This window comes from Dunckerocampus dactyliophorus, chromosome 3 (assembly GCF_027744805.1).
Source record: "Dunckerocampus dactyliophorus isolate RoL2022-P2 chromosome 3, RoL_Ddac_1.1, whole genome shotgun sequence".
NCBI classification, from domain to species: domain Eukaryota; kingdom Metazoa; phylum Chordata; class Actinopteri; order Syngnathiformes; family Syngnathidae; genus Dunckerocampus; species Dunckerocampus dactyliophorus.
The window spans coordinates 23,511,158-23,519,191 of NC_072821.1; positions in this window are offsets into that span (position 1 = coordinate 23,511,158).

The following is an 8,034-nucleotide window of genomic DNA, read 5'->3' on the forward strand; positions in this document are numbered from 1 at the left end:
CGCAGCAGTCGTCATCCGCACATGTAAACACTGTGGAACACATACACAACAATAAACAAGCTCGCAGTGATACGAAGGGAGAGAAAGTAATGCAGAGCAAATGTGTGCTCTGATTTTTTCGTGGAAAACGATTTTGTGATGCAAATGTGTTTCTTTTTTTTAGAAGCAAAACACTTTACTTAAGTGACACCACCAACTAGCCGGAACTACTTTCTTATGCACCAAAAAACAACCAGAAATCGGCTCATGGGACAAAAGGGGGAAAGTCACTGTTGATGCACAAACGATATGATTTCATTTGATATGATTGAAGGATCACATTTGTTGATGCAGACATTAATCTTACATTATAAAATAAAGAATTCAATTGTATAAAAGTGTCATTCTTACAGTATTTTCAAATGTATAAAAGAGGGCTGCCGTCAATCTGAAGAAGGAGTCCAATCGAGCATGGATGGTTTGTGGGACTCCTGAAGCAGCTGACAGGTACCGGCAGGCCAAGCAGCACGCAGCTTCAGCGGTTGTCGAGGCAAAAACTCGGGTGTGGGAGCAGGTTGGTAAGGCCTTGGAGCACGACTTTCGGTCGGCTTTGAAGAGGTTCTGGCAAACCGTCTCAGAAAGGGGTAGCAGTGCCCGGTCCACACTGTTTACAATGGGGATGGAGGCATGCTGACCTCGACTGAGGATATAGTCGGACGGTGGAAGGAATACTTTGATGCCCTTCTCAATCCCACTGACATACCTTCCATAGAGGAAGCAGAGTCTTAGGACACGAATGCGGACAGTTCAACCACTGTGGCGGAGGTATCTGGGGTAATCAAAACACTTCCCATTGGCAAAGCTCCGGGGGTGGATGAGTTTCGCCTTGAGTTCCTCAAGGCTCTGGATGTTGAGGGACTGTCCTGGCTGGCACATCTCTTCAAATACCTCTGGTATGGTCCCCCTTTTCAAGAAGGGTGACCGCAGGGTGTTCCAACTATAGGGGGAATCACACACCTCAGCCTCTCTGTGAAAGTCTATTCCAGTGTGCTGGAGAGAAGAGTACGGCCGTCGAACCTCAGCTACAGGAGGTGCAAAGTGGTTTTCATCTCGGAACACTGGACCAGCTCTACACCCTTGCAAGGGAGGGTACATGGGAGTTTTCCCAGCTGGTATATATGTGCTTTGTGGACTTGGAAAAGGCATTCGACCATGTCCCTTGCGGTGTCCTGTGGGAGATGCTCCAGGGGTCCAGGATTGGTGGCGTGCTACTACATGCCATTCGGTCCTTGTACAACCGAAGCAGGAGCCTGGTCCGCATTGCCAGCAGTCGAGCCTGTTTCCGGTGAACGTTGGCCTCCGCCAAGGCTGCCCTTTGTCACCAATTCTGTTCATAATTTTCACGGATAAAATTTCTAGGCACAGCCAAGGCATCGAGGGCGTCCAGTTTGAGGGCCTTAGGATTTCAGCTCTGCTATTCGCAGACGATGTGTTCCTGATGGCCTCATCAAGCTGTAACCGTCAGCGTTTACTGGGGCAGCTCGCAGCTGAGTGAGAAGCTTCTGGGATGAGATGCCATCCATCCATTTTCTTTTTCTTTCTTTTATTAGGAGATATCCCAGCTGATTTCGGGCAAGAGGCGGGGTACATCCTGGACTGGTCGCCAATATGCATATAGACACACAATCATTCACACTCACATGAGGATGGACAATTTGGAGTCGCCAATTAACCCAACATGCATGTTTTTGGAATGTGGGAGGAAACCAGAGTACCCGGAGGAAAGCCATGCACGAGAACATGCAAACTCCACACAGGTCTTCCCGATTTCCTGACTGTGTGGCCAGCATGCTAACCACTCAGCCATCGTGCGGCCTGAGATGAGACTCAGCACCTCCAAATCCGAGGCCATGGCCAAAGGCTGGATTGCACCTTGTGGGTTGGGAGTTGAAGTATCTCGGAGTCTTGTTCACGAGTGAGGGAGGGTTGCAGCGTGAGGTCGACAGGTGGATTGGCGCAGCGTCTGCATTAATGCAGTTGCTGTATTGGACTGTTGTGGTGAAGAGAGAGCTGAGCCGAAAGGCAAAGTCGATCCATGTTCCCACCATCACCTATGGTCATGAGCTTTGGGTTGTGACTGAAAAACGAGACTGCGGACACAAGCAGCAGAAATTAGTTTCCTCCATGGGGTGGATGAACTCACCCTAAGAGATAGGGTAAGGAGCTCGGCAATCAGGGAGGGGCTCAGAGTAGAGCCGCTGCTCCTTCACATCGAGAGGAGCCAGTTGAGATGGCTCGGGCATCTAGTCCGGATGCCTCCCTGGTGAGGTGTTCCAGGCATGCCCATCCGGCAGACCTAGGACATGCTGGAGGGACATCTCTGTGGACATCTCTTTGTGGAGTTTGAATGTTGTCCCCATTGCATGCGTGGGTTTTCTCTGGGTACTCTGGCTTTCTCCCACATTCCAAAAACATGCATGTTAGGTTAATTGGAGACTCCAAATTGTCCATAGGTATCAATGTGAGTGTGAATGGCTATTTGTTTATACTGTATATGCTCTGCGATTGGCTGGCCACCAGTCCAGGGTGTACCCCGCCTCTTGCCCAAAATCAGCTGGGATAGGCTCCAGCATACCTCCACGATCCTGGTGAGGATAAGCGGCATAGTCATCGGCACTGAGCTGGACAGCCTGACATCGTTGGCAGAGCAAAGGGCAGAGTTGCATTGTCGAGGGTGTTTCACAGCTGTCAGACGTGCATTGCACAGCGTTATGGAGGTGGAGCTTACTCCCGCTCACCTGCTTGGCAGATACTTCACCTTTGTTGATCACTTGTATTTAATTAATAATAATAATAATAAATCCTTGATGCCAGAAACACTTAAATGTGCAACCGTAATTGCTAAATATAGTGACCATATCGCTAAATTGTCAACATGAATCTCTTTTTTGTATGGGGTGTATTATGAAGCAGATGATCTCCGGTGGTTGAAAGTTGGCGATTAGCCAAATGCAATGAGCGTCAATAGAACCATTCAGTGATTAAAGGTGCACACAAATTCAAACATCTAAGTGGGTTGATCTGACAAATCTTAAGTAAAATTGATCAAATGTAGAATGACTACAGTTTCTGCTTGGACATCAAGTAGCAAGCAGCTCTTCAACTCCAATGGAAAAAACAGCTACACGTCACTCGCAGACGCTGTGAACACCAAGGTAGGTTAGATTGCAAGGTGTGCAAAAAGCACTTAATGTGCGCTTCCAATACTGCCTCACACCCTGTCACTTCCATATTACTGTATTATCATTCATAGCAATGCCATAGTCCACAGTCCACAGACTCATGGCTGCCCTGTTCTCGTGATACAGCTTTTCTCCAAACGAGACATCTTGTCACCTTTTAACCCCCATTTGTCAGTGAAAACAAGACGGGGGTAGACATTTTTGAGAGCAGCAATGATGCGCTAAAATGTTCTCTCTTCTCGAGATGGCCACGTGAGATTGTACACGTTTGCTTCCACTGTTAAATCATGCTAACACGGTGAAAAATTTAAAATGACGCTTGGTGAGCCTCCATTATTATCCATGAAAGCAAACAGACAGCTGAAAAGAGTGAAATGTTAATCTTTCTGAAAAACAATCTGCTCCTCATGTGGAAGTGATTACATTTGTGAGTGCCTTAAGAGGGTATAGGTAATGTGTGCCATTGTACATTTTCAAATGGATGTGCTATTATTTGTATTATATGTCTCTATAATTATGTTAGTCGGTTTAAGTCATGCACATTGTGAATAATGTTTCAGATATATGACACACACTGAATGTGAAATACATTACTATTATAATTGCATTTTCATTTGTTTTATGGCTCAGATTTACACTTTTGCACAAAGTTTCACTTTATTCAATTTAATTTTGAATCTTTGAAAGGTGCTGCTGTGTCTGCTGACCAAGCAAAAAAGTGCGAGTAACGTTGGAAGCCGTCTGGACCGTCAAGGTTAAATGTTTTCTTATCAGAGAATACAACTTTTTTCAACCTTTCAATGTCCCATGTTTGATGCTCCCTGGCAAATTCTAAACAGGCAGTTTTGTGGCGTTGAAGGAGACGAGGTCTTTGAATTAGTTTTTTGTTTTTAAGCCCTTTTCCCACAGATGTCGTCTGATGGTTATTGCGCTGCAGTCGGCACCAGTAATGGCATTAATTTGGGTCGAAGACCGCCCTGTGTCTTGATGGACAGCCAATTGGATCCTCCAGCTCAGCGCAGGTGTGATTGTTTTGGGTCTAACACTTGACTTTTTTGTTCCATAATGCTCAGGACCTTTCAAAAAATTTAGAATTACTGTCTTACTGCACCCAACCTCAGCAGCAATGGTACACTGCGAGAGGCCTTGCTTATGCAGCTTGACAATCCGACCACGTTCAAAAAGAGAAAGCTTCTCTGCTTTAGCTATTGGGAGGGCATGACAGTGTGAATGCCTGACAGAAAATGAACATTTTGAGCAGATTTGGCCTTTTACAGCCTGTGATCTTAAACTTTTGATCAGGTGATAAACAAGCTATTTCATTTTTTTTTTTTTTTTGGTTAAATTACAAGTTCTAAATGTTATTTGTCTCACTCCCCCTTCTTGCTTTTGCCAATTTTAGCTACTTAAAACCTCATTAACAACCAAATGTGTAAAATGCTAATTGTAGCAATTTTTCAACTGGTCTTAATATTTTGATCAAGCTGTATTACTGTGGGCCAGCCAGCTGGCCCTGCGAGGCGAATCTGAAATCTGATTATCTTAGGAAATATCCCCATTTGCTAATAGTGTGTATGTGACATGGGCCAGCACTCTTGATTCTGAAGGCCCTGGGCAGATTACATTGACAATGCAATACATAGAAGCTGAAATCTGACAAAACAATCTAACATAGACATACACTAATGGAAGCAGTGCAATCAAGATAGATCCTACTAAATGAAGATGATAGACTAAATTCATACAATTTCATGGAACAAATACTCAAATTGAAGTACTGTACGTAAATGTAGGTCAGTGTTTCTGATTTTGCTGAGGCCAGCAGCGAAGGCCTGAAGTGTTAGTGTCTCTCACAGAGTTAGCGAAAGAGTTGGTGAATTATGAATAATCAGCTTTTCAGCTGTCGCATTAGCATGGTCAGGTCAGGTCAGGTTTCTTTATTAATACTTGTAGGTAAATTAGTGTGCAGTGCAAGAGAGGCATCATATCATACAACACTTACGGTAAAAATACATGAATAAAGATAAAAGATCAAAAGGTGTGAGTCCATTGCCCTTATTGACGACAAGACATGCTGTTAAGAAAGACAATCGCTGCTGGGGTAAAACTGTCCCTGTATCTCTTGCTTCTGCATTTTGGGACCACCAGTCTCTGTCCCGATGGCAGGTACTGCAACTGGTAGTTCAAGGGGTGCAGAGGGTCCTGCATTATGCGAGAGCTCAGTCTCTGCAGCTGCTTGGTGTAAAGTGACTCCAAGCTCACCTGTGACTGTCCAATCCGCTTGCCAATCTGATTGAGGGTGGTCTTATTTTTTGCATAAATATTTTTGCCAACCGAGACAGTAAACAGAAAGATCGAAGTGATTCAATAAAAGTGCGAAAAAATATAGTTATAAGACTCCTGTCAATGTTAAAAACAGCCAGTTTCCTGAGACAGTGCAGGCGCTGTGTCTTTTTTTACAGACTGCTTGACAATTGGCCACAAAGTTCAGCCCAGAGTCAATGACTGTGCCCAGGTATTTGTACTGGGTCACCTGCTCCACAGTCTCCCCGTTGATAAAGACTGGGTCAACGCTGTGGCTTTCTTTTCTAAAATCAATGACCATGTCTTTGGTTTTGATTACAATTAGCAGGAGAAAAGAGTCCTTGCACCATTTAAAGAAATCCTGTACAATAGCCATGGCTATTTTCCCCATCTTGAAACAGACTCACCATTACTAAGTCATATTTGAGAATGAACCTGTTTTCATATCGGCTCTGCATTATGCTGGTAGACAATATGAAAAGTAAAAGTGACAAGACACACCCCTGTGGTGAACCAGTAGAACTACAGACAGGGTCAGACAACACTCCATTGACCCTTGATCTCTGTGTCCTGTTAGTTCAAAAGTTAAGAATCCAGCCCACATGATTCTTGCTCAATGCTCTCCTCCAATTTGGTTTTAGACGCTCTCTTTGAGTTTAAAATTTCGGCTCTTAGTTCTCGGTTTGCTTCCCTCGTAGCATTTGAATCCTTCTGACGAAAAGCCTGCTTCTTTTTTTCAAGAGCACAAATAAATGCTCACAGAATAGGAGCAACACACATCAGTAAGTTCATCAAGGGTAGCACAAGAGTCTTTAAAAATGTTCCAATCTGTGCGCTGAAAACACTCCTGGAGGCAATGTGTAGAGTCCTCTGTCCACACTTTCACCTCCTGAGATTGCACCTTTCTTCTCCTCAGTACAGTTTTATACATTGGGAGTAGATGCACAACAGTTATGGTCCGCCTGACCAAGCGGAAGAAGAGGGAATGATTTATATACATCTTTAACGGTCCCATAACAGAGGTCAAGTGTCTTATCCCGTCTGGTAGGGCAGGACACATACTGGAAAAAGTTTGGCAACTTCTTCTTGAGCGACACGTGATTAAAATCTCCCAATAAAAAACATAGGTGCATCGGGGGAGATAGACTGCATTTTTTGTACAGTGTCGAACACAGTGTTGCATGCAGCTACTGAATTTGCCTTAGGATTAATATATGCGATGCAGAGAAACAATTATGGAAAATCACGAAGGAGGTAGAAGGGGCGCAAGAATGGGAGCTCAGTGTCAAAGCGCGTGCTCTAACAGTCATGGATGTACAGTAATTCTTATTTATGTACACATATACCCCACCTCCTTGACTTTTTCTCCTGGCGTGCGTGTCTCGATCCAATGGAGTAGGTGCGCCAAAGTCCCCAATTGACAGCTCCGCATCTGCATCGCGCTCCGTAAGCCACGTCTCTGTGAAGGGAAGAATACAGCAAAGTTCTTTTGGTAATGAACTGACTTGTCAACTTTGTTCATCAATGAGCGAACATTTCCAAAAATTATAGAAGGCAGAGATATTTGGTTTAGCTGCTGTCTTATTTTACACCTCCTCGTTTTTTTCCCTCTTTCATTTTCGAGTCCCTGACAGACACCGGTCGTCAAGCGAATACCTCTGAAGAAATTCTGGTATATGCTGCTGTAAGTCTGAAGTATCACTCGGGCAGAGAAAGTTTATTTGTAGCAACTGTTGCCGTGTGTATTGCATCCTAGCTTGGCCAGCTTTCAGGCAGGTAGCTTGAAGTAGGCACACTAGTGCCCCCAGCATGACAAACTGAATAAAATCCATGTTTCTCCCCAGCATTTGAAGCGTTTAGGACTTGAGGACAAAAAACGCTTTAAGAACGTACTTTAAAGACGTGCACTCTCGTCAAACATGCAGATGCCAACTCTCCTTTGCCAGTCGCAGCGTATGCATGCGCACACAAGAGATGGGATCATCCATTGTCAAGTAAGGTTGATTGTGAAAGTAAAAATTAATTGATGTTTAGCAGGCAGCAAATTCCACTATTCAATTTTTGTAGTTTCAACTCATTTACCTCTTTCAATATTCAATCACTGGTATTTGTTCATGTACTAAGTGTGCTCAGTGTGCTCTGTTATTAATATTCACACTTGAGGCTGAGCACCCCTTAAGTTCAAATCCTGGATCTATTGTAAAACTCTCTGGAACCCTACCTGATATAGGATAACACTTCAGTCTTTTTTAGCTCATTAGCATGCTTTAAAACAATGTGGGCGTGTGTGGGAAGCACTGTGACAGAATTTGGAGGTCAGTCAAATCCAACGGGGACCTGGAGTAATTAATCAAAATAATGCATTCTGAATAGCTGTGTTCAACACTGATGAGAGCATGAGCATTTTTAACCATGTGCCACTGTACCCATAGAAATTGAGATTCTTTAAGCAAGTATTCATTGTTCCTTTGTGCCTAAACCAAACCTTTTTCACCCTCAACGCACCAGA